Source organism: Anser anser, assembly GCF_964211835.1.
Source record: "Anser anser genome assembly, chromosome: 19".
In the NCBI taxonomy this organism is placed as follows: Eukaryota; Metazoa; Chordata; class Aves; order Anseriformes; family Anatidae; genus Anser; species Anser anser.
The window spans coordinates 10,571,713-10,598,460 of NC_139740.1; the positions used below are offsets into that span (position 1 = coordinate 10,571,713).

At 37.3% G+C, this 26,748-nt stretch overlaps 1 protein-coding gene across 12 annotated transcripts in view; it reads left to right on the forward strand.

The window, feature by feature from the left end:
* ANKFN1 (ankyrin repeat and fibronectin type III domain containing 1) overlaps positions 1–26,748 on the forward strand; it is a 225,121-nt gene that overhangs the window by 44,174 nt on the left and 154,199 nt on the right. For 10 of the 12 annotated variants that reach the window (XM_083805345.1, XM_083805343.1, XM_083805341.1 and 7 more), the window contains one exon: positions 23,779–23,913. The gene's annotated coding sequence lies outside the window, so the exon portion shown is untranslated. Of the gene's footprint in view, positions 1–15,517; positions 15,746–18,570; positions 19,529–23,778; positions 23,914–26,748 lie in introns of those variants that run through there. The other 2 variants (XM_083805348.1, XM_083805347.1) reach the window with 2 other exon arrangements.

The following is a 26,748-nucleotide window of genomic DNA, read 5'->3' on the forward strand; positions in this document are numbered from 1 at the left end:
TTGTCAGAAACCAACTTTTCCACACAAACAAGTAAGATAAAATACATTAATTGATGCTTGAAAATATCTTTGCATCTGATGTGTCCTAGGAGTTTTAGACAGCACAGATGAAACAAAAAGCCTTTGGCATCATTAATGGTTCACTTATTTGTAAGAACGTTCTGCCCCTGGGAATTACGATAATAATGTATTCTGGAGGTTTGATGGCTATACGTTGCCATCTCTAGAATCACTACCATAGAGGGAACATGTAATAAACACAGGCAAGAAGTATTGTACGGATATTATTTGTGTTACAGGATCACCTAGAGGCCCTATTTTATTAGGTAAGAAAGCAAGCTTGCTGTGCAGACAGATGATGGATGAGGGTGGAAGGGGTCAGAGAAACAGGAAGCGACTTGGTCACGGTCATATAACAAGAATAGAAACGAAGTCTCCTCACTCCAAAACCCAGTGTGTTATCCAGTATTCCACGCTGCTTCTCCATCTGTGTGCTTAGTTATTTCTTAAGCTCAACCACTGCTTGAAACCTGAGCCCACCTACCTAGTTATGACAATAAGCACCACCAAAGTTTTAAGTAAGGAAGTTAAATGTGCAGGTAGAGCAAGTTACAGAGCAAGCCTAGGTCAGCTTTATAGTCATATCTGCAGAGAGCACCATTCCATTGCATTTTAACATCAAAATAGCACATTAAGCAAAAAGAGTTTGGCACAAATAACAATTTTATCATCTCTTTGTTTCCCGTATATGTATAATAGATTTAAAGTTGCATTTCTAGTTGCTTCACAGACAGAGGGGTAGTGTGTGGGATGGACGATAGACTAGTGGTCTCTGCAGCCAAGCTTTTAGATTTAGGGATAATTGTGAAAGGAAACCTCTTTTCAGGCTCTTTTAGTTTTGAGATGAATAAATAACTTCTTTTACTAGCTTTTAAGCTTAAATCATAATCTCTGAGGACTCTTTTCCCTGGAAACCCCCTTCCTCTTCCAATAAGCTGGGGTGTTTTTGTAAAAGGAGAAAGTCAGTCTCTTAGTTCTGAATCAAACATGCAACGATGCAAGGCTGTAGTGAAAGGAGGAGGAGTTAGATTACTTCATTTATGCTGCAGTGAGTGTAGAAAAGAGAGATTAAGCATCCCACAGTTACAGGAAATATTGTCCTGTTGTACATGTGTATACATCTCTCAGTTCAGTAGTAGTTTTTACCTTCTTATACAATGGTCATGTGTCAGACTGGATACAACTGTTTTAATATTACAGTTGTTATGGTGACTAAAGGATTTCAGTGAGGACACAGTTCTTCACACCAGAGTTTACTGAAGAAGAAATATGGCATACCACACCTCCAGATTTTTTTCTTTCTGAATAAAAACTTTATCTATGAAGATTTTGAGATATTCATTTACCCAGAATTTCTGGTAACACAGCAAGCCAACTGGAACATCAGCGACTGCATCCTGTGCTGCAATATCTGATGTAGTAAGTTGGCTCTTTCAAGAAATGTTAGAGTGCATGCACTGCACAGTTGCTGTCTGCCTGCAATAGAGCTGACACTTTCCGGAAGTTCTGGACAGACCTGCCCCGCTAGACATGTTGTTGTGGTTTAACCCGGCTGGCAGCTAAACACCACACAGCCGTTCGCTCACCCTCCCCCCTCCCTCTCTGGGATGGGGGGAGAGAAACGGGAAAGTGAAGCCTGTGAGTTGAGATAAAGACGGTTTATTAAGACAGGAAAATAATAATAACAATAATAATAATAATAGTGATAATGGTAATAGTATTAACAATAATAATGTGTAAGAAAACAAGTGATGCACAATGCAATTGCTCACCACCCGCTGACCGATGCCCAGCCTATCCCCGAGCAGCCGGCCCCCCCACCCCGGCCAGCCACCCCTATATATTGTTTAGCATGACGTCAGATGGTATGGAATACCCCTTTGGCCAGTTTGGGTCAGCTGTCCTGGGTCTGTCCCCTCCCAGCTCCTGCTGCACCCCCAGCCTGCTCGCTGGCAGGACAGAGCAAGAAGCCGAAAAGTCCTTGGCCTGGTGTAAACACTGCTCTGCAACAATTAAAACATCAGCATGTTATCAGCGCTCTTCTCATCCTAATCCAAAACATAGCACCCTACCAGCTACTATGAGCTACTTAACTCTGTCCTAACTGGAACCAGGACACATGTGCTTTCAATTCCTGCCACACTCACTCAGTAAGTCAAGTCTTTCAGGAAGCATCTGACCTGCTCCACAAGTTCTGTGTATTTTTCTTGCACACGCAGAAGATTTGCTCTGTTCCCCATGTGCACAACAATTGTATCCCATACAGTAGGTCTGACATGATGTTTTCAAGGTGTTGAGCTGGCTGCACAGGTGTTGCACAGCGCATGTGTAAGTATTTCAATCTGGACTTATTATAGGAACCCGGGAAGGCTATGTCTTATGTTTAGCTGAAACAGCTGCAATCACAAACAGTTGGTGTGGCAGAACACAGGGCACTGAATGGTTGCTCTGTGGAGGGAGGTGGAGGTGGGGGAGAGTAGAAACACTTCAAATCATCTCTGCATTCAGAGAAAGTTCTTGTGGTGCTACAGCCTTTATATACGTGTGTTGTAGAGTAACTTCAAGCATGCGCATTAATCAAACATCAGACTGGACAATGTGATCATGAACAGTCTATGCAGCACATGTGCGCTAGGTCTGATGACTTACAGAAGTGTTAGGCAATGTATATGTGACACACAGATCATATTTGTGCATGTCAGCTGTAAATATAGACTCATCCTTACGCTGCAGAAACACTAAACACAGACATGCTTTACAGTCATAGTGGCTTTGAATATTTAGGTTTGCAACTTGTGCTTCAGTTGCATTTTTATGGTAACGTGACTTTTCTTCTGAAATACAGAATTTGTTTCTGAATTTCCTTAGATGTAGAAAGATGAGCTTTATAACCACGGGAGATATTTTAATTGTTGATAGAAATAAATTACATCGTAGTCACTCCAATGCATGGTTTATTTATACTGCATGTCTTATCAATATATCAATTTATTCAAATTTATGTTTACAAAAGTAGTGTAGACAGTATGTTCAGATGTGGTTATCGTATATTCATTGCTTAAAACTTCATTGCCTGCTCTTCCAAGAATTCATTTGCATTAAAAATTACACTTTTGTGCAAATGGTTGGCATATAATAATTACAGTTTAAACTGTCAGCCAAAATATGCCAGAGCTATGGTTCCCATATTTGCATTCCATATTCCTCCACTGTCCACTAAAGCAAATTAATTATACTCTGTTTCTTTTGCAAGTCAGCAGGAGGTAAATTGGAATGGTAGAAATGAAAGGGAAGAGTCTAAAAGAAAATTGTCAACCAATTTGTTAAGTTTTCATTTCTCTTTGCTGCATTGTTTTGCAGTATCAAAGCCTGGAAATTAAATGCCTGTCACTGCTTTGGGCATTGTCCTAGTCCTGCTGGCACAGGAAGTGGTAGTGGTAAGTGAAAATGTCAGATGGCTTTTTCCTGAGTATTTGAATGGCAGCTAAATTGCGTGATAAGGACTTTAAAAATATGTTTCCATTTATTTCTAGTGTGCTTTTAGCACTCATTATATTTAAGAGATACTGAATAATATGTCCTTGATTTACTTTTTTCAGGCTTCTGGTATCTTGGCACTGCATGTGAGGAGACTCCGTCTTACTTTTTCCTGGAAAATAAAATCCTCTCTTTTGCAGTCTGCACTCCATAGAAAAAATCTGGGACATCTTCCATAATATTCAATGGACTTTAGACTTGGGTTTTCTACATAAAAAAAGAGCAGTGTTAGTGTATTATGCCTAGCCTTTATATCTGTGTTCATATTAAAGAAGCTGAAGAACCTCATTCCTGAAGGGTGAGGAAGAAATCCAGTATCTATATGCTGAGTCTGATCCAATCCCCTACCCACATTCTCCCCTCAGTTCCTTATCTATTACACCCCTCTTTACTTTCTCAGTTATGATTTAATATAATGATAATACAGGTTACCAGCAGTGCAAGTGCAGTCTTGGCTAAATATCCTACAACATCCTACTAATGCTTCTATCTCTAGAAATTCACATGGAAATTGAGTGTTGTGCACCACTAGCCTGACTGATCGGGAGTTCTCGTTGATAAAATTCAGGTGACCGTGTTTTCTAGATTTTGAATTATACAGTCAATAGTCCCAGTGAGAAAATAAGAATAGTGACATCTTCTATTATTAGTTCTACAGGAAAAAAGTAATTGCATTTGCTTCAAAATTCCAGGTCAATGCAAGCAACAGCTCATCTGAAAGCCATAAGAATTCTTAGAGATGAATAATGGGTTTTTAATTGAATCTTGTTGTCTAATGTAGATAAAAACTACCCCAAACTGGAAGGTCTCAGAGAATTTCAAGAACATGTTGGTCTAATGTTTCTAAATTTGAAAGTTAGATGGAAAAATCTTTTTTTTTTTTCCAACCCATTGTGTAACAGATTAAAAATTAAATATTTTTATAAGAACTTTCTTTGAAATTTGAACTGTCAAAGACAAAAGAGATTAAAATCATCAATACAGCTAAACATTTTTTATGCTTCTAAGTAACTTCTAAAAATAACACTCATTTTAATCCCTATAATGTTGATTTTCAATTATGTGATTTCAGTTTGCTCAGCAGATGGTGTGCAGTAATAAAGAGGGAGTGACATAGAGTTGAAAGGAGCTGCAAATATTAAAAAAGCCTTTTTTAGGGGCAAGTCTGAAGAGTTCACAAAAGTCAAGTATGTTGGTTCCCTTGTATGCAATAATTCCAGGTCCTTCATTGAAGGGGTTAAAGATCTGACTCTGATCTGAACCTTCAATGCAAGTGCAAATTGAAAGATGTAAATCTGGTCTCACAAGTCTAGACATAACTGTCAGCTACTTTTAGCCATTGTTCTGTATTGGTTTTCATGTTGTTAGTTTTATTTAATGAACAGGTTGTTTTCCCTTCCTCTGCAATTCTGATCTTATTTGGTAGAATCTCACCCTGCAGCTCCACTTTAGCTTTCAAAAAATATCTTCTATAACAGGTTCAGAAAGCAGTTTCCTGTGAATTTTTATGAGGATGTTATGAAAATTAGGGTTGCATTTTTGACCCCATTTAATCTCCAAGCATCTGGCTTGCACTACTCTGTTTGGTGATGTTTCTTTCCTCCAATCTGACTTTGATAAATACTTTTGGTAGGCTGCTTACCCTTTGCAATTCAAAGCATTAGAGTTATTTACAACACTCCTGCAAACTTCCCTATTGTTTCCACTGTCCTTTGTATCAAATGAGTTGGAGACCAGCACCAGCTTTGCAGCAGATTGATTATGTGGCTGCTGATGGCTGCTTCTTTTGGTAGTTTTGAATTTCAGTTCAGAGTAAGAAGAACTGTGGAAGTACTATAAAATTATATCTTTCTTGCTTTTATTTTCCCTTTGCACATGATGCTTTTATTAAGATGATATACTATTTTTATTTGCCATGAAATCTTAGTTCTACAAAACTAATTTAGTTCATATGGCAATACTTGACATATGAATTTTTAAGAACTTTGATGTCCTACAGGACAAAATTCTTTTCATGCACCTTTAGTCGATGAGCTGTATTTTTACTGTCAGTAATATTTACTTTTTTTTTTTAGTAGTAGTAGTAGTACAGTAGTACCCCACTGTGAGCAGATACCCATTGTAGTAGGCACTAAATCAACATTTAGTAACAGAATTCTTGCCCTAAAGAATTTACAGTCTGAACATGGACACAGAGAGCGAAAGGATTGTTTATTCTTCTTTTACGTGGGGAAAAACTTAAATGCAGGAACATGAAGGCTCAGATCCACAGATATTTAACTGCTGTTGAAATCATCTAAAAACTGATTCAAAGTCCATGATTGCTCCTTGGATAAGTATCAGGAGGGAAGACACCAAAGTTGGAGCTTGTAAATAAAAATTCTGGAACAAAATCATAATAATATAAGTAAGACACGAATAAATACATATGGTAAATCAAGATGTTTCCATCTATCAGTTGGAAAACACTCTTCCAGTATGACTATTGGCAGCAAGAAACCTAACTATATTCTTAGAAATTTATAGCACAGTGCTCTGATAATCAGAGAAAATGAAGAGCTGTCTCAGATATCCAGTCAAGCAGATCTTGGAGTTTTCTCTTTGACCTTGAAAGCTAGCATTAGAGGACTTGCAATTCAGATACCCAGCCTTGTGATTGTGCGGAGGGTTTGCTTGTTTGTTCTATAATCTGAATTATAAATGCTGACTTCATACGGCTTTTGCTTTACATAGGAAATATGTGTTAGAAGCTGAATGACCCATACAGTGTTTGCGTGCAACAAATGATCTCATTGATCTACTAAAGAATCATTATTTTCTTGATAAGGATTATGGCATAAGAATAATAAGATAGTTTGAAGATCTATGTATGGTCTTAGAAGTTAATGTTTTCCTAATAGCAGTTCACTTAAGACATATCTCAATAGTTACCTTAGGGATAGTTCTGTTTCAAAGTTAAGAGAGCAAATGATTTTACAATGTCTCACTGGATATCAGAAAGTCCCCAATAATTAATGCCAGATCTTCAGCTCACGTAGCTTCATTGAAATCATTAGATGCCAGTTTACCTCAGCTGAAGATCTGACCTAGCAAGTATAAAAATGAAAATGCCAAGGCAAAAAAATATGAGCAATTTGATATCAATAAAAATGTGCATGAGGTCAGTGGGGACAGAGCTTTTTCAACTTTCCCTTTGACTTTTTCTACCCTAAAGGAGAACTTTTTTCAGTCATTGAGTAAGGAAACATGCAATAAATGATAAATTACAAAACAAAATAATCTGTTGCGATAAAACCTGGGCAGACCCCCAAGTATTTGTTCCTAAAATATTCATTTTTCCCTAGCTATATTTATGCCTGAATATACTGATGTTTCTTAAGCAAGCACGTGAAAATATATTTTTTGAGGAAGAAACTGGTTTCAGTTATACACATTTTAAAAAAAAAGTTTTTCCTTTTTCAAAATTCAAACTTCAATCTTTCTTAAGTCTCACTATCACAGTTGACAAATTCCAGCTGTTTTATTTGAAAATGTTTGCAGAAAGAGAAATTTAAGTTCAGAAATCTGGCTCTCTTATCAGATTTCTGACACAGAAAGGTACTCGGTTGCCAAGAACAGAAACTGTTATAGAGGACAATTTTGTCTCTCACTCTGAATAGCAAACAAATACTTTAAATACCTTTTATTGAAATTATTAACGCTATAATAAAATTGTATTTGGAGATGATGTATTAATAATTGTTTACTAAAGAAAATTAAATCAGAAACAAATACGGATTTTACTGTTAAGTCAAAAGGTTAAAATTTCTTTTTATTTCACCTCAGTTAAAATGGTTGTAAGGCAAATTACAGTTTGAATAGTAAACTTAGTGGAAAAAGAAAGCTCAGACCTAAAATGTGAATGTAGAAAATGCAAAGTTTGAATTTTATTGAGCCACAGGGAGAGAATATTGTATTAAGAAGCTGGGTGTGTAGCCCCACATGTGATTAATTAGCTGCACCCAGGTGGTGAGATAAAAGAACAACAAGCAGCTTAGCTGGGAGAGCTGTAGGGAATAGGGGGCTGCTGTAGAAGTGCTGGGTCAGGGAAAGGGGCTTGCTCTACCAGCTAGATAAAAGGCCTTGCTTGGTCCACCTGCTGTGTAGACAGCAGCAGTAGCCCTTGGAGGCAGAGGTCTTAAGAGAGGCCAGGCTGTGGGGTTTGGTTTATCTGTTTTTTTTATTGATGACCTATGTTTGAACAGTAAATACAGAGGAGGATACTGTGATACTGAAGAAGATTCATTAAAAAGTGTGGCTGGCTTGGATCAGGCTGGGGAAACTAAGGCAGTGCTGTTGGAGAGTGGTGATGTGGTGGCTTGTATCACACACAGTGAAGTGCTGTTTGCTTCTCCTAAGCCTGCATCGGAGTGTTCCCTCCAGCGATGCTGGGCCTTTGGAGCGTGTCACGAGCATAGGAGCAACTTAGAATGTTCTCCAACTCTCTTACCAAAAGTGAACAGCAGTGACAATGTTTAGCTGTGGGCTGTGCAGAGCATCTGGAGTTGAGACTGAAATAAGTGGATCCTATGGAGGAGGAGTTCCTTGTCTAGAGTGCTGTGGTTGTGTGCTGGGGCCTAGCCTCGTTATAAGGGATGGAATATATGGAATCAAAGTGAAATTCTATATGGGACAAGAAATGGGGTGGTCTTTATAGCAGGGTGGTCTTAAACTGAGGTTTAATGTATGTACAATATACAAACATTTTTGACAGACCATTAACACCTATAATCTTGTAAATATTTGCAATTTTCTAGATCATAAATATAGCTGCATAAGCAGTTCTTTCAGGACATCATTTATACTCCATTAAAGGTTAATTTACAAGTTAGTACCTTATAGAAAGAAGATATGTGTACTTTTATGTTAACTTTCTGTAAAGGGAGACTGGTGTCTCCAGCAGCAATTTGTAATTCTCCTGTGACACTCCCAGTGGCACTATTCAAAGCGCTATTTGAATTCTTTTCATCAGCTCATGTTCACAGCAAACTTAATCTTCTGTTTTGAAGACAGAGGGAGAAAGAAAAAGAAAAAAGAGCGAGATCTTAGGTCTTCTGTCTGCGTTCCCAAGCATCCAACTGTTTGTTTAAACAGTCTCCCCTGACACAGATTCTCATTTGTCACAGTGCTGATGATACCTGCTGCTGTATCTTAGCCCAACTTAACTAGCTTGGTCGTGCTGGAGTCTTGGCTGGGATGGGGGGGCAGGGAGAAGAAGTAAATAGCAGGGGATTGACTCTGTGGGCTATGACTTTATTCACTGTAATGGCATTTGTGCTTTCTAAAGATCAAAGGCCAGAAAAAGGATGGGGGCAGGGGGATAGAAAGAAAAGTGTTCACTGTGGACCTAGTCAGGAGCTTTCAGAAGTGCCGGTGAGAAATTAGGTGCCTCTCTGCACATTTGATCATCTAACTTTGAAATCCTGATGAGAGGACTTAAAGAATGATCTGAAGAGAGGAGGGAATAACCACTCACAACTTAGGACCATTGTGGAAAAACGAACAAGGAAACTGACAAATTTAACTGATTTGAATTTATTTTTCTAAATTATAGTTTTCCTTGTTGAGCCTGGTAATTATACAACTGAATGATTTAAAAAATTGCAGGTAACTGTGGATATACTGGAAAATTTTCTAAATGCGTTTGTCTGTTTCTGAAATGTTTGTCTGTTATCGGGATAAAAGAAAGCTTTCTCATATGGTATGGCAGGAGTTCCTGCAACAGCCTTCAGGGTTTATTCATCTTCCATAGGATTCCCAAGAAGAGAGATGAGAGTTTTATGCTTGTTGATCATTATTTAGGATATGTAAATCTTTGTTGCTCATATCTTAAAAGTGTAAAGATTTCAGCAGCATTTTTCTCTATTTCAGACTTCTCTGTCTGTTGCAGGATATTCCAAGCTTCTGTTTCTCATCTGAGATTGTATTTCAGCTGGCATAAGGTGGTCAATATGGTGCAATCACAGCCACCCTAAATAAGAGCTAAGCAGAGATTCTTACTATACAGTTTCCCCTGGAAAGATCTTTATAAAAGTTGAAGCCTTTTTCTCAAAATTGAGTATCAACACTGGTAATTTTCTCAGGCTTAGGGTAGAATTTCTGACTAAAGAATAATGTAAAAATAACCAGAATTTTTGATCATTGCACACTGAATTTGTGATCTTCCAATCCATAATTACACTTCTTCTCTGAAAGAAGCAGAACAAGGAGTAATTCAAAAACTCACGGGCTGCAGATCTGCATTGAGAAGATGACATGAACCTCTCTTATCAGCTTAGTGATCTACTTCTAGCACTATAGAGTCAAACCAATCTGTCATAACTGCTCCACTTGTCTTTAAACAATTGCTTGTTGTCTCAGAAAAGAACTTTGAGTTACTGCTCATGTAAGTTGTAAATCAGTGTTCTTCAACAACTTTAAAAACAAATTGTTATTAATCCAGTTGTAGTCCTGGTGCTGAATGAAGTAACTGCCTTCTTGAGGCCTGAATGAATTGGCATGTATGTTAGTGTTAAATTCAGTGGAAAGACTTCCACTATAAATTCATCTGACATTGTACCTAGCTCTAGGAGATAGCCAGTATGACAATGCTTTGAGTTGTGGTGTCATACGTGTGCTTGGAAATCACTGCATTCTGCACGACATCTTCACCTGTTTATCAGGAGCATTGATCCTGATGCTGAAGAGCAGCTGTGGGGCATAATGATGTTAATCAATGCCATGTGCTGCATGACACAGAAATTTTGAGAGCAGGCTAAAAAGGTCCATATTAAATGGTAGAATGCCATGGGACTGTCACACAGCAGTCCATGCCATTATGATGCACAAAGATGGTTGCTGCTCTATGAAGCGGATTGCTGGGTTTGTGTATGCATACAGAAAACGTGGTTTTAATTTACATTGCAGTAGTTTGCATAAGTGGGCTTATTATGGGTGAAGTTGCAAGTGGGTGGGCAAAACAAGAGTAATAATTTTAAAAAAGTCTAACAAGTCTCATTCACCAGGGAACTCAAAGAACAGTTTCTTCCTGCTGTCTCTAGGAAAGTGACTGTGGTGAAGGAACACGAGGTTTAATGGCTGTATAAGTGCTTTAATAAAACTTAGCCTTTCAAATTGGTTAGCCTCAACATGTGCAAATCCCCTCCCTTTTTTTTGTATTGTGCCTACTTGTGGGCCTGTGGCTTGCTATCACACACTTGAGGCCACTTAAAGAAATATGTATCTATGTAAAGAAGCAGCAAATGTATTTTGTGAGAGCCTTTGCCACTCATCTTGCAATCTGTGAAAGGCCTGACTTAGTCATCTGCCTAGTTTTTCCTACCTCCTGAGATAATTCCCCAGGTGCTTCACATGTAGGAAACCCTTCTGAGAAATCCTTTCTACTGCCCTTTTCCCTTTTCACATTCCTGCCTCCTAACTCTAGAATGATCAAAGGGAAAGTGACATTTGTCCGTCTAAATTTCACAATAATTTATAGAAGTTTTAGGTTCCCCTGTAAGAATCTTAACTTAAACAAGCCCTAAGGACATAAAAGCACAAAATATAGTTTGAAGCAAGATTCATTCTTCTAGCTTTATTTCCTAGAATGGAAACAATTTCAGCTGTTTCAGGAACTTAAAGTAGCGTCTACTAATAACTAAAATCAAATACTAAAAATCTAGCAAACTTGTGTGGAATTGCATGAAAACCTGTTATATAAATTGGAGCAAAAATATGTTCAGTTGCCTAATCTTTGAAGTAACAATATACCATACAGATTTACAGAAGGTTACTTGAGGACACCATTAATATGTAACATCTTTCTGCTGATAATTTTGTATATTTTATCATGAACATGGCTCTTATGTTCATCTGATCAATCTTTTCCCTTTTCTTTCAGAGGCTGAAGAGTAGATGTAAGAGGGTAGTTCGTCTGTTCTGTTGTGAGAGAAATGTTCCAACACTTATAAAATTAATGTTGTGGTTTATCTTTATGACTTAATATAATTAAGTCAATAAAAATTGATGTTTTCACCTAGATGGTGATCAGGAAGAGTTCATTCCTAAAGCAGCAAAGTCAACAAGATATTAACCAACACTTTGCATTTTCATCAGAGCTGTCATTCCACAGTACTATTTTGCTAGTCCTCTGAATTATTACTTTTTATTGTAGAGCGTTAGTGTGAAAGACTTCATGTTTTCCTTTTTTTTAAGAATGCTTTCATGTAATTCCAAACACAAGAAAACAATTTCATCATTGCAATAAATTTTTCTATGTATATTATGTTTTTATTAAATTACTTTGCTTTAACTAGCTCATTGCAAATTGACAGAAGAACATTTTTCTGCGTAAGAGTCAGCTTTGTTTTCTGAATAATTGCTTGCATGAATTGAAGATTCTGAGAATGCTTACTGAATGCACCATGCTTCTGATCTTTCAATACAAAGCATAAATAAAAAGAAGAGCTGGCAGAACCGTTTATCTCCACTCTCTGAAGATCTGTATTTTCCAGGCTTGTTGCAGTGAAGGTGGCCATCAAAGCCAAGAGAAAACAAAGATCCTGATTTTCTAAGAATGTAACAATCTAACAATTATCTGAATATTTCCCTTAGAAAGTCTGATGCGGTTTTTAAAAAAGATGAGGCTGCTATTACCTTACAACCGGGCAGGTAATAACTGGGGCATCTTAAGGCTGCTATAAACAGTTGCTGAATTGCAATGTAAAACTGCAGGTTGAACAGGTTTCCCAATTTGTAATATTCTTTCATTACTCAAAGCTACTGAAAAATTTGTCTATCTCTTCAGTAAAAGGGTATGATTTATATTTCTGAGGGTAATACTTCAGCCAAGTGAGAGAGACTTTGGAGGATTTCCAAAAAGACAAAATGTTTTACGTGTACTTATTGTGGAGATCCTATGTTGCTTGTTGATGCTTTCACGATCCAATACGTTAGTGTTGCTTTCATTGTTACATAAAGTCTGCGTAATTGTACTTTATTTGGCTTTAGCAAAAGCAAATTGCTATTTCTTTTGTGACAGAATATGACAATGGGGAGCGTGTCCTATTTTTTCAGCTGTTTACAAAATGCTATTGTAATTGAGGTAGTATGCTCACAAGTTATTAGAAGTTCCATGTATCTTTCTCCTTTCTCGGACACTGTCACAAACCCATTCTATAAAGATATGTTGATGCATCCTGGACCACTTCTTTTAAGGTTTTCACATTGAATGATTCAGACATACATCTACTGGGACTTGCAAAAGCAAAACTGTGGATAGATTTCTTGTACTAACAGAAATTGTATCCATTTGAACTAGTAAGAGTTATCTAAAAGTATAGCAACCTGAAAGGCAGGGGATTTTTCCATCATTGAAATTACATTCACCCATTTTAGTCTTGCTCTAATCTATCCTATCTCTATTGAATTATTGTCCTTTGGTGCTGAATTATCTTATTATCTTGTCTTTCCATCTTGGTCTGGATCTTGGAATGATACCATAGATGCAATATAAGTTTCCTCCTTGATTCGTTAACATCTGCAATTTTTAAACCAAACATGCTTCAATATTTAAAATAAATCCCTTTCTGAAGCAGTAATAGGTGGGTGCTGTACATTTTGATTCCCTGACAGCTGCTTATTGTTGCTAAGATGATATCAATGGAAGTTAGAGAAGCTTTTAGCTTTGGTGTCTGAATTTCATGAAAGATGCCAATAAAAGAACATAGACAGATGAGCTGTGAGTAATAAGAACAAGTTGCAAAATGTTCCACCTATAGGTAAGAATGCTTCCACATACCTTATGTGTGGTCCAGCAAAATAATTAAACCAATTAAAACTCACTCTTGAAACAGTTGATTGGCTCAAATGCTATTGCAGTTAATGGTGGTTGGTAGCTTTGGATCATGATTTCTGATCCATGATTGGTCTTCATTTGTCCTTAACTGAGGTTTCCAGAAGATTTTTTTTTGCACCATTTAATCTTAATATAGCTTTTTTTTTTTCCAAAACTGCATGGATAATGCAAATGCCAATTTTTGACCTTCTCAATCATGACCTGTTAATTCTAAAGAAAGGTTTTTTGTTTCCATTTGTTCCTTTATTAGTAAGTGTAAAATCGTATGTTATTTGAAATATGCCAACTTATATGTTTGCAGGCTATGTTGTCATCTTAGAGCCAGAGGTGAAAATGAGTTCATGTTTCTTATATGGAACTGATGGAATAAAATTCCTTTCTAATTACTCTGACTTCACTGACTTTCATATTTCACTCATAAGTTTAATTGTCTCACCCATCTGTGTATCCTCTTCAGTTGTATTAATTATTCCATATTGAGAAACAGTAGTTGATAATTAGTTGGTGATATAATCTGAAGTAAACACTTGGGTGAATTTTAACTTTCTTTTTATTTGGAAATTATTTGCAGTTTTCTCAAGTGATATTTGCAGAAAATTATTTATGTGGTAGTTATACTTGGGGAAATACAGTTGCTCTGCAGCTCATGGTGTGTATTTCACTTTTTCCCCTCATTTTAGCTCTTATGGGTAGACAGGTATTGATGGTGTTGATATAGCAGTCTTCATTATGGTAAATTCCTCTCCTGAACAGGAGAAGAGAATGTATGGATCTAAAGATCAATTATTTTCTGCATTGCTTTTTGAAGAAAGATCATTAGTTATCTATGAGAAGTCATTTATTTTTCTTTTATTGTTTGCTCGGAAATACAGTTCAGATGCCTCTTTGGGTTGGCAGACCAATGAAAGTCAAAGGAGTTGACTCTCTGCTCTGTAGCTTGTATTCACAGAACAGTATCTTTCAGGCAATTTTTACTGCAAATTCAAAACTTACCACTGCAGTCCTATTTAATTTTCTTGCATATTTGTGATCTCTCATTTATACTTAACTTCACATTTCAAATCTATTTCTGGTATGTGAGTGACATTTAATTCTTACACTGTCATCTAAATAGGCACCGTGTGCATAATTGGAAATATTATCTGAACTTAGGAGCAGCTTTCTTCTACGTTTTGACAACTGACTGACAACACCGAACAGCAGTAGCTCAGTACTGCCGAAGTTTGACAGCAGTGTTTCTGTTGTGATTAGCTGTTTTAATAGCTGAATTTACAGTTGAAATGAGTAGATACATCTCATATGCAGTGATGTTTCATATCTGTACCCTAATGAGAGGTTCCCACTATCCAAACCTAACATCAGAGAGCTAAGGTAGTTTCCAAACCACTCAGGTCTTTAGCAGATATCTCAAAAGGCGTTGACGTAGAGGGGTGCTTGGTATTTATTAGCAAATATGAGCCCCTATTATGGAACTAAGAGCATGCTGCTTGGAGCTGTGGAACTGCACTTAGAGAAGATTCATTTCACTTTAAAGCCTAAATTCATTTTTCATGAGGGCTGTATAAATTATTCCAGCTAGAAGTAACCAGTTGTATTATTTTCCTTACTGTTCCCAAAAGCCTACTGGACAGGATGCTACATACTAAAATCATTCAACTGCTTATAGATGAATTGGAAAAAAAAACTCAGATAAAGCTGGAAAAATGACCAAATTTTCTGGTATTAATGCAATATAGCTATATGACTTCTTGAACCTTCCTCTTGTTCATCAAACTTCATGACTTCCTTTCTTCTCTTAGTGAAACAGTAATTCTACCTAAAAAGCTGTTCCTACCAACTGTTAAATTAACAGACGGTCATCAGCATAGAGTTGGTTTTGGTTAATAGTATCATAACACATGATTGTGATCATCTTTTAGGAGATAAATAACATATCACTAAAAGAGGAAAAATAAGCACTTTCTGCACAGGACAGGTATATTTGCCAATATTCCTCAAATTATTTTTGTACAAGACAAACTAATCACAAAGAAATTCTCTTTTCAGATGTGTAGCTCTGTTGCTGGCTGAGCAGCAGCACTGGCTGTTGTGTGGAGTCTATTGCACCAGTGCCTGTTTGGAAGTGTGAACAGAAGCCCGGTGTAGCAGTTGGCCCAGAACAGTATCTTCAGAGAGACAAATTATATTCTCAGATGTAATCATTCAAAAGATCTGCATTGTGTGAAATGCTGCAGAATTCTCTTGTCTGGCATCTAATATTTCACCAAGACTCAGGTATCTGCCCATAGGAGAGACTGACTACGTTGCCATATAAGATATTACCTCTGTGCAGGCTTGTAAGTTACTCATATACATGTTATCCATGAAGTGCACGTTCACAGAACATGTTCCTGGTTTTATAAAAATAAAATAATGCAGAGAAAATGTACTCAATGAGAGTTTTCACATTGTGTGCATTCGCTTAATTTTTCCTTATAGCACCTCATAATTTTTCTGAACAGAGGTCATTAATCATTCCAAATTGTATAGAAGTTTGTGTGATAGCTGTAAGACCACCAAACTCTGACCCTGGAGGAAATGAATTCCTAAAGGTGAAAAGCAAGTGTTTTCATAATTAAGCCAGCTAAGCTGCCTGCTTTTGCAAATATTTATTAACTCAATTCAGCTGAAGTCAGATTAGCACTTTTAGCTGCAGAGAATGTTGTTTCATTGGACCACAAGTCCTTGTTTTCAAATCAATATTCAATCCTTTAACACAACAGCAAATTATTCTCCCCATCTGTCTTCTGTGACAACTCCAACTAACTTAATATCTGGATGGTGAGGTACAAGCACTTTCTAAGTACCTCATTTATATATATTAAAAAATATAGGCAGTAGTTATTTATAGCAGCTTGTTAGTTTTTCTATACTTTCTGAAGTCAATTTCTAATGTTCTTTTCTACTTGCTCTATGTACCTGAAATGGAAGTGAACATGTAACTAACAAAACATTCTTGGTGCAGTAAACTTGTAGGGTAAGTGAGCTTCATAACATGAAGGCTTTCCCACCCAATGTCTCTGCACTCTAGGACTAACATGTTTCAGCACAAGTTGAAGAACAAAGGTACTTTGAAATGTGGCTCAGCAGGGGACTGAACCAGAGCAGGACAGAGCAGGCCGTGCCGCTTGTACCACCCAGAGCACTGTTGTGTTGTAAGCACCTTCTGCCCCGAGATTAGTCAGCACTGTTCTTTCTCATTTAAGGATGACTGAGAATGTGGGAAATAAAGAGTATTATGGTCTGAATCAGATTCTCTTTGACCGTCTAGAAAACAGAGTAATGACTTGCTGCAACCTGCCATGAAAGGCAAAAAGTAGGAATTTATTTCAGATTCATTTCTAATGTTTGGTGTTGAAGGCTGCATTAGTCAGGACATGAGGAAGATGAAGGAATGAAAGAGGAGCTGTGAAGCAAATCCATCCAAGTAGTATGTGGTTGTTAGAGAGCAATGATCACTTTCTCTTCTGTTCTGGTTTGAGATGGTAGAGATTTGATTCAAGTGGCAGCAAAGTGAGGACTAGTAATAATGTTTATTGCTTACTGAGAGGTTGACATAAATAATTGAAAGGAAACAGATTCATCAGCTTTAGGTCTTAAAGAAAGTGATGAGAGGATATTTTCATGAACTGCTATTCTAACTGCTACATATTTTAAAAGCCACCATTGCAATAAAAAAGTAATGATTTTTGGCATAATGTTACAGATCTCCTAAATTCTATACAGGAAAGATTTGGATGTGTTTCCTGCATTTTTATTTTACTTTTATTGAACTGTTGGATTTCAGGAAAGAACAGTCATGTATTTTGAGCTTTGCACAGATTTTGCTGTGCCTCGTACCCCGTGTAAAGTAAACATAATCATATGTCCTTGTCTCTGTAAATTCTAAGAAGAGTTTAACAAATACTCTTTTATGTGCATGTAAATTGCCTCTGTAGTAAACCTCAAATCTTCATGATTTGAAAGCTAGCATAAATGTTCAGCAAAAATGAATGTTTTAAATGTGCTTTTCAACTCAATGTGAAACAGAATTTGACTGGGAAGCCTGGAGTTACTTCACAGCAATCATTTCTATTCTGTTTAGGTTTTTGTATTGCTCCTGTGAGACACTGGTTTGGAACTCCTTGGAGTTATTTTCATTCTAACTGAAATGTAAATGAACAGTCACATCAGACCAAATGATTGCAGTAGGAATTCCAGCCTGTGCAAAACTATCATAGCCAGCAAGTGTAATGTTTCTCTATTACAGATGGCCCATGGGGCTATTCATAAAAGCTGGTCTAGTGAGACAGATCTCCTTGTGGTTCTTTCTCCAGTAATGCAGAGAAATAGGCTTTTGGGTTGAATTTTTATCTGGAATAGTCTGTCTCTATCAGGATCTAGAAAGATTATTCTCCCCAGGTAAATGTTAGGCTTTGAAAATAACCCCCCTGCTCCTTCTCCTCGTCCTCAGTGTCAAAGCTTTTCTGAAATGGTACTTTATCATTGTTTTGAAATGCCTGATTTTATCACTATAAAATATTTGTTAGAGATCATTGCCCCTAAACAGATTTGTTCTTTTATCGGGACACACAAACTGCTCTTCATCCATTTAGTGCAATAAACAATGTTTGGTGTTCACAGAATAGTAGGAAATTGTTCTTCTGTTATCAAAGTTGTTTCTTTGCTCAGCATGAAAAATAATGGCACTTCTTTAGTGTCACTGTGTGTCAAATGCATAGTGTTTAGTTTTATAATAAATGCTCCAATGCATCAAACTTTGAAGATTTACCTTCAGAATAAGCTTTACATTAGTAATTAGATTGCTAATTATTGTAATTATATAAAAGATACAAAGAAACCTGTCTATATATATTTTAAGTACGTTTTGGTATTTCTAGTGACTGTGTCAAAACCTAAAATTTTTTCTGTTCTTTGGAGTATGAAACTTTACAGTTTAAAATCAAAAACAAACAAAAAAACCACATACTTTTCTAGAATCATGTGTCTGCCTCTGTGCAGCTTTGTTCTATGCTCAATTTTGGTAAATCCTACTTTTTCTTTATTCATTCCTAATCTAGAAATTGCCAGCTATGAAAAGCTTGTTAATTTCTGTTTGTAAAATGTTCTGCTATAAGTTGGATTAAATGCAGTGCAGCTGGGAGTAGTCATGGCCAAACAATACATGGCATAAATTATCTCTATATGGAGTGTCTGACTAGATAGCATAATCAACATGAGGCTGACGAAACATCACAGTTGCGCTGTTGTTGCTGACAACTTCATTATTTCCACAATATTCAGCTGGGTAATTTATTTCTGAGGAGCAGCAGTATCTTCAGATAGGTCTAATGGCCTGCATGTACTTTTATAAACTTTCTGAAGATGCATGTGTTTGTGCAAGTTCAGGTTTTCCTAATACAGAGAGCAATTGCAGGAGCCAGTAGCAAAGGGCGCTTTGGCCTATGCTGGTTCTCCAAGTGGGCAGCACCTCCTCCAAGCCCTGTTAGTGGGCAGCTCTGCTCTGTGTGTGGATCACTCAGGGCAACAACAGCTGCTCTTAGATTTCTACTTTAAAACAGTGACATCTTTAAGGATCTGATGAACTTTTTATGCTAATGTGTCTTTGTTTACCTTAACTTACACTCCAAATGATCCCAACTGACTAAGCAGCGTTTTGTAGCTTCAGGCCTGATTCTGCTCCTCTGCAGCCATGGAATAAAGTGTCTCAGGAATTTTCCATTTAAAGAGACCAGGGGAAGAAAAAACAAACAAGAACAACAAAAAGCCACGCCATCTTTAAAGAATTCTAACCAAGCAGTGATTGTTTCTTGCTAGTTCATCTGAAACAGTACTCTGAAATACAAGCAGCCAGGGTCTGCGGCTCCAAGGCACTGCTGTCATGTAGGCTGCCCCAAAGCCAGAGACCTCCTGGCCTCCACAACCCTTCCTGTGGAACTGGGAATCTGCGCGCCTCAGACACTGGTGGCTCTGCCAGCTTCAGCCCTGCAGCAAAGCCCGGCTGTGCTGCAATCCAAGGTGGGTTGAGAGGACTCGAGACCAGGAACCATGGCTAAGGCAGGCAGCCTGGAGGAGCTGGGGCTGCCAAGCTCAGTTTCTTTTAGTCGCTTACATCACGGGTGTCTCAAATATTTCAAAACACTTGGGAAAAATTATTTCATTGGGAAATTTTCTAGAGTTAGTCCAAACACAATTATTTTTCTTCACTCACAATTTCAGAATTTCTTGAGTTTGATCACATCTATGACTGATGAACTGGGAAATATTCGTCTTTTTTATGAAAATACTGAATACTTCTGTGTCTCTGTGGATAATAGGTTATTTGCTATGGATTTGGATCAAGAACACTGGCTAAAGGAACTAGTGAAACAGTAAGACTCAGATCAATGTCCTTGAGGAAACGCAAGAAACCAGGGAATAGGACAGAGAATTAACAAATTGGCCAAAGAGTATGTGTGAAAGATGATAGGTAAACACAGAGCCAGAGGGGCAGATATTGCCAAAACCAGAGCTGGAATTTACTACGGTAGTTTATGTATATATGAAACTTTGCAAGAAAGAATAAGTGAAGGAGCAGAGCAAGATACAGCAAGATTTACTGGCCTGTCGGTGGGGTAGGGCTTTCCCCTTCCCACAGTATGCTTTTGGCTGTGTGGGGGTCGGGGGGGGGGGACAAAAAGAAACCACAATATTTGGTTTCAGGGAACACTTTAGCCACCTTCTTAGTCACAGATTTCTGAAATGAGAGAGCAGAGTTGGCCTGCCCGTGCTGCTTTGGGAGGGAGGCCAGAGAACCTTCTTCCCAGACTGGTGATCTGCCGGGCTGCGTTGCCTGATCCCAGCTGCAGCAGTGCATGGAAAGCCAGGCTAGATGTCTGAGGAGCGTTAGCTTTTCTCGGGGGACTATTAACAGCCTAAAATACAGCTTTGTCTCTAAAAGTGATGAGTTTTGCCATCAACCGACTGGGAAGTTAAGTCAAGCTCCATGTGAAGCTTTAAAACTCCAAATATTTGAGTGTTTCTCAGGTCCAAACTTCAAAAGCCATTTCTGGACTCCACTGGTCTACTGAGTGTTTTTCACTCCATGTTTTTCACATGGAGTGGAAATGCAAGGAGATATAAAAGAGGGATGTTAGATTCTGTATAGGGAGAATCTCCTTGCTGCTGACCTACCATCTGCAATTAAGTGTTGGACAATGTTTGCTAGGGACAGTGTAGTAATAAAACCTGTGCGTGGCTGCTGCTCCATGGACACCAGGCTTTTGAAGAACTGGGTGAATACTGCCACCTATTGATTGACGAGATCAATATCTCCCAGCCACCCTGTGAGTGTGTACAGAAGAGTCTGCGAGTTTATCACCCTCCACATGAAAACAGCCTCCCTCATTCCAGAAATGTTACCTGTCTCCAGAAGAAACTACCAGTTTGCTAAATGGAATAAATGGCCAGTAAAATGTGCTGCTTAGCTGCTAAAAATATCTGTTGTGTATAAAGCTGAGATTAATATAGGGTAAATATTTTGGTAAATGTGCTGGTTAATCAGCCAGTTTGCATGGTTTCTTCAAATGAAATGTATTGCTAAACTAGCATCTTCATAATAATAATATGCAGCTTTTGGAATAGTAAAAATAATAGCTTCTGGAATCAGCTCATGGTGTGTGCTACAGGTAGGTAAACTTAGAGTGATCAAATATGGAGTGAAAATTTGTCACAAAAGGTTGTTTAAATAAGTAGTTTTAGTACAGCAAACCAAATTTTCTGCTCAACTAATTAAGTATGAAATATAGGCAAGTGAAACAATAAATGGCTGACATCTGAATCATCTCCTGGAGTCATCAAAGACTATGGATGTGCAGGTTTCTGTACAAGATCAGGCTCACAGGTCTGCTTACATGTGTTTTATCGTAAACACAGGGAGTTGTTTTCTGGAAATCTTTGAGTCGTTTCCATTTCCAGAACTACACGTAGGTAGTTGGATACATGGATACTTGGACTTGGATACATTCAGCCATCACTTTTAGTAACTAATTTCTTGTTTTATCATTCGGTAAACTTACGATTAACTCTCTTACCTTACTGAGTGTTGTTTTTTGTCTTCTGGCTTTTGAACACTTTAACAATGAACCTAAATCTGTATGACAGGAAGATTAATGATAATGCTTACTTGATATAAACAAAATATCTTTTAAAGATCTTGCTTAAGCAAGAAAACGTCTTGTATTCCACTATTCCACTAAGCAGTATTTGGGTAGCAATAGAGAAGTGCTAAGCAAAAGGCAAGCACAAAAGTTCTACTTTCTTCCAAGCTGAAAGGAGAAAGCAAAGGAGAGAGGGGGGAGTACTGACATACAATGAGAAATAGCTAGAGAGTGTTTAAGAATAGATTAGTTCTAGTAAACAAATTTTAGCTTTTTCTAGTGAAAACAGCTGGACAGTGAGAATTTCCTCATGAGAGAGTTCCATAAACGGGTTGATGCAGCCCAAAAAATGCTATTGGAGCTTTTGACTCAGAAGCATCCCTGTTCAGGACAGCACTGACAATGGAATTTCTGTGCTTTTGTTTGACTAATTTTACTTATGCTTAGACACTTCAGATTTTCGGCATTTTTTTTTCTCCAAGTAGTATCCCACTGTTAAAGTGGTATTCAGGGGTTTTGAAAGATTTCCAGTCTTTCTCATTTTGACAGGGAGCAGTAAGCTCAGTGAGCTGTCCTGCAGACTGCTGACTAACGATCCTCAGAAACAACAGGACAAAAGAGGCAATCCTCTACACTTCAAGCTTGTGATTGTCACTGCATAGGAAACGTAATGTTGCATGTAGCATATTTTCATAGCACCTTGTGTCAGCTGCAGCACTTGGACTGTGGATATTCTTGTCGTGTGTCTTTGAAGTGGATGTATGCATGTTTTCAGACATGGATATATCTGTATATATATTAACGCATAGAGAAAATATCTCCCTCAAAAAAGGACTCATATCCAGATTGATTTTAAAGGTATAGAATAATAAGTATACTATAGAATAGTATAGAATAAAAAGTATGGAAGTTCAAGTCCAATGAGAAATCAATGTCCAGGGCCAGATTTTAGCTTCAGCTATTTTTGCAAAAGGATGCTATTTGGAATGGACCTCTTTAAAAACAATTAAACAGACAAAACAAACAAACAAACAAACAAAAGCACCACAAAACAACATCAAATAAAAAACAAACAAACAAAAACAAACAAAGAAAAACCACTCTTCTGTAGATGGCTATGACAGACCCAGGAATGAGAATGTCAATTTTTTTCTGCTGCCAGATATTAAACAGGAGTGTTCCAGTTACCTGAACCCAGTGGACTGTCCGGGGAGATTAATGGTTTTCTAGATGGTTTAGATGGTTGTTTACTTTTGTTCATCACTTACATTATTTTTGGAATTCTGAGGCTGTGTGAAATTCCATATTCTGACTTTCTAACATCTTTGTGGGTTTCTGTGGGATTCATTGTTAGTATTTTTTGCCCAATTGTAAAAAATGTGTATTTTGAAATATCACCATTCTACTGTTTTGGAAGGTGTTACCACAGATATATTAATGTTACAGGATCTCTTTTAGCTGAAATGTAGGCATCAGTAAAAAAAAAAATTCTTATTCATTTAGTAATCTTTTTTTCAGCATAACTTGCTCAGGCTGTGAGATTTCAAATGATCTTGCAGATGTCCCATAGCTATGGATATGGTTGCTGCTTTTGTTGCTATGATTGCAGACAGCTGTACTGGTAGCTTGCTTGAAGAAAGAAGAAACAATACATCACATGCAACATGCATTACTGGACAGACTGTAGGACCGTGATTCTTTTTTTCCTTTTATTGATTTAACATAAAACTAACTGCTTTAAGATGGCTACGTTAATGCCTTTTTGATCATAATTTATGGCAAATTAATTACAATTGCAGTTTTGTTTACTCTGGAAGTAATTATTTGTTCTACTTGCATGCTGTGCTGCTGATCAATTTTAAGGGATGCAACAAGATAAAAGCATACAGAAGTCATGGCATCTTTGAGTACGGAGGCAAGAGCTTTAGATATTAGTCATTCCTATAGCTGCAGAGGTAAAACAGTATAGAGTTAAGGCACCAAATATTCCAGATACTTTACCTGTGATACAACACTATTTGCTTTAAATACTGTTTTGCTCTGAGAGCTTGTCAGTCATCTTGTAGTTCAGTAATAGCTACTAATACCAATTGCTAGCAATAATCTTTTCATTTCTGATCATTCATGCAGTATAAGGAAGAGGTTTACTCATTCTGCCCAGAGGCTGAACCAGCAGAGACAGCAAAGCCAATGTGATTCATTAAATGAAGATACTGGACAATTACCACCAACTTGTTCATATTTTGCCTTGGATAGCCTAAGCTGGTAAGTAAAATTAATTTTTAACACATATATTCTTAACTATTAGTTCAAGAATAAAATTGTTTAATAAACATATTTAAGAATATGTATAGTGTTGAGTGTTTTCTTGTCTGTTGCTTTCCTAAGATCTGAAGGTAATTCTTTTACAGCTATGCTGTGTCCATCTAGTTTACCTGTCTATACAGCGCAGCATGTTTGTGCCACACGAAACAGACAGTGATCTATAATTTAGACTTTTTTTTCAGCAATCTGATTTTAAAAGGACACGAATATTATGTGAGTACTTACCAATCAAAAAAATGCTTTTACAAGGAGAACATATTAATATTTATTTTTGAATTTGACTTTTAAAACACCCTGCTGTTAGGGAATGAAGAGGTTACTTCAGTGCTTAGAAGTGGAAGTAGAAATCTGCTCACAATGATCAAGCTACTGCATGTGCAGCATGAAATGTGTGTAGGAAGACTTCTGTCACTGGTTTGGTGCATACTATAACAGGGTGGTAGTTATGCAGATGAGACTGTGCTTTGGTGATTATTTCCAGGATAGTATAGTAACTTTCCCCAAGAATGCAGGTTATTTATTCCTGGAACCACTGCCATAAGCCGCCCCCCCCCTTTCTTTTTTTTTCTTTTTTTTTTTTTTTTTAATTTTTGGAAATGCAAACTACTGCCAATTAACAACCAGTTATAAGGGGAGCTGCTGCTGTTAGTCTGTATAGTTCTGGCCTTTACTGAGAAACATAGTAAGATGCTTGTTGTAGTTCAGGACTTGCTATGAGAATGCTTGTGAGACTGCATAGGACTGCTCTGAACCATACTGAGATCTCCTTTCTCAATTTCATTTTGACCTGTGCTAAGTATTTGCAGAGGTTTCCATCAATGAAAATCACAAATGGGTCCATTCTGGACATCACCTGTTTCTAAACTGTTTGTCTGATGTACTGTAACAATATTAGTTGTCACAGTGATATATCCTCAGGTCAGGCATGTTTCACTGGCAGAATTTGTTATTTCAGTGGATGCATGTTTTTGGATTTCACCTGATTGGTGATGTGAAGACTGTGTCCTCGCATCGGAGTGGGGAGGGGGGCAGGGGGCATGAATTACTTAAAGGAGCATAAAGCTGCTCTTACAAAATGGCTTGCACCTATAATAATGAAATGCCAACATCCAGTTACGTAATTCTGTTGCTTTTTTTTTTTTTTTTGAAGTTGATATGTCTTTGTTTTCCTTATTTCTTATGTATTTTACTCCTGATTTTACCCGATCTCATTTCAGTTGCTCCCCCAGGAGTCATTTCTACAGCTTAATAAGATCATACTTAAAGAAAGTTTTCCAGAATATGCAGCTTACATTTACCTTTCCTTTTTTCGTTCCATACCTTGTATGTGACTAGAAAGTATGTTAAGTATTATAATCTTCAGCAATGTTTTGCATCTTGCTGTTTCAGTGGTCAAGAACGCAGTGCATTTGTCTTATGTTATGTCAGCACTTGCTTTGTTTTTTGTCTTTATTCCATGCATTGCTTCAGGGTTCTGATGGTTAGCATACAAAAAATGCATATTTGTATTTTTCAAGTAATTTCTGGTGCATCGATTCCGTAGTATTGTTGAATAGCTGCAACTCTTACAGTGTTTATCTAGCTTCTCTATACATTTACCTGCTCTTGACTGCAGAAAAATTAAAAAAAAAAAAAAAAAAAAGATTTTAAAAGATTCAGTCCCCTTCTTACCTTTATGCTAATCTTAAGGATTTGCTTTGGCTCTGTACTCAGAAATCTTCGCTTCATAATATGGAAGCCATATTGTAAGAGTCCTTGGAAGTCATTGTTTAGATGGTTAGTAATGCTCTGTTGTTTTCCTCTGAATATATACATCCTGTTTCTTTGACCAGATCAAGGTGGGAAGGACTTCACTAACCCCTAGATTGTAATGTCTGGAGTCAAACTAAGGTTTGGTACAGTCAATGTGACTGGTAGTCCACACCATGGTGAAAAGGCCTGAGCAGACTTGGTATTAAACTGCTGCTAGGCTTTTCAGGGTTGGAGACATAGGCCAGCAGCCCAATGATACCTAAATTTATTTTGGTCCTGAGACAACGGCAACCTTGTGGAGAACTATAGCATATTTAGAAGTTTCTTTTCATAGTATGCATGTTGAAATGGAACTGACCTGCAAACTGAATTTTGAATGTGTACTGGGAGATGTGATTATCAAACCCTCAGATTTCTTGGAAAACTGTTCAAAGACTGAGAGGTGTTTTATTCTCTTAAGTTAAATTCTCCTCCTAAAAGAAAATGTTTCTGTCAAGTTGTTCTTTGTAAATAAGTCTCTTCAGTGACTCTCCTCTCCACAAATAACTTAGGGACTTGAAGTCAATAAGTATGTAGTTTGGTCCAGCAAGATGTAATAACCTAGGGTGGACTGATAAAGGCACAAGCTGTGTTAGCTTTAAAGACAGGTATTGTTGTTTGGTTTTAGTAATACCACAATAAGTATGAGAAGCCCTACTAAGCGCGTAAGCCTAATTTATTTAATATAAACTTACTAAATGTCTACACAGCTTCTCAGTAAATTTCCATATTGGCCTGTGGGCTTTATGGAGAGGTTCCAAGCTTCATTATGTAATATTATGCCACTCAGAGGTACCGAACCTGTTGCTTTTGGTATAAAAAATAAAATCCCAAAGCAAACAAAGTAGTGTATGTTGAGGTATGTTTGAATTAGGTATTGGATGGATCTACTTGGCTTTTTAGTGCATGTCCTGATGACATTTAAGTTCGCATGGTGAATGTAAATGGTTCTCTCTCATACGCTCTCGTGAGTGTGATAATTTG